Raw genomic sequence first — 763 nt, 5'->3', positions numbered from 1 at the left:
CCCTGGGGGGTGATTTCTCGCTTTCTGTCTCTATGTCTCTCTCTGTCTGTCTGGCAAGTGCACGCGCCCTACAGTGAAAATCTCTCAAAAAAAATTTTTTTTAACTTTATTTATTTATTTTAATTTGACCAGATAGGAACAGAGCAAGAGTGAAAGCAAGAGAGAAGGTGAGGAAGCAAGCCACCAGGTCCAGGACTTGAACCATGGTCGGCCATGTGGGAGTCCAGCATCCTTAACCACGACGCCACCTGCCAGCCCCCATTGAGTGCTTCTTATTTGTCTGTCTTCACATCTGGACCCCTGCCCTCTGCACCGTGTGGATTTGCGGACTCACAAAGCCCAGCCAGGAGGAAGTGGTGGGATTCAGCCTCCAGAAGGGCAGAGGTTCTCTCACAGTCCCCTGCTCTCTGCCCACCCTCTCCCCACACCCCCTGGGACCCCACACTACTCACTGTTCCCTGGCTTATATCGGAAATGGGATGCTGTAACAGTGATAAAATCCTAAGTAAGCCCTCCTCCTGAAGCTTATTTCAGTTCATAAGAAGTAAGCTCTTGGGGCCAGCAGGTGGCATGGTGGTTAAGGCGTTGGACTCCCACATGGTCGACCACAGTTTGAGTCCCAGCCCTGGTGGCTTGTTTTCTCACTTTTTCTGTCTCTCTCTGGTGAGCACACATGCCCTGTAGCAAATTAAAAATAATAATAATAACAGTAATGAATTAAATGAATAATAATTTTTTTAAAAAATTAAGCTCTTTTGGAATC

The sequence above is a fragment of the Tupaia chinensis genome, unplaced genomic scaffold (genome assembly GCF_000334495.1).
Source record: "Tupaia chinensis unplaced genomic scaffold, TupChi_1.0 Scaffold000451_2, whole genome shotgun sequence".
Taxonomy (NCBI): Eukaryota; Metazoa; Chordata; class Mammalia; order Scandentia; family Tupaiidae; genus Tupaia; species Tupaia belangeri.
The sequence above is the reverse complement of the archived record's forward strand: the minus strand, read 5'-3'. Positions refer to the sequence as shown.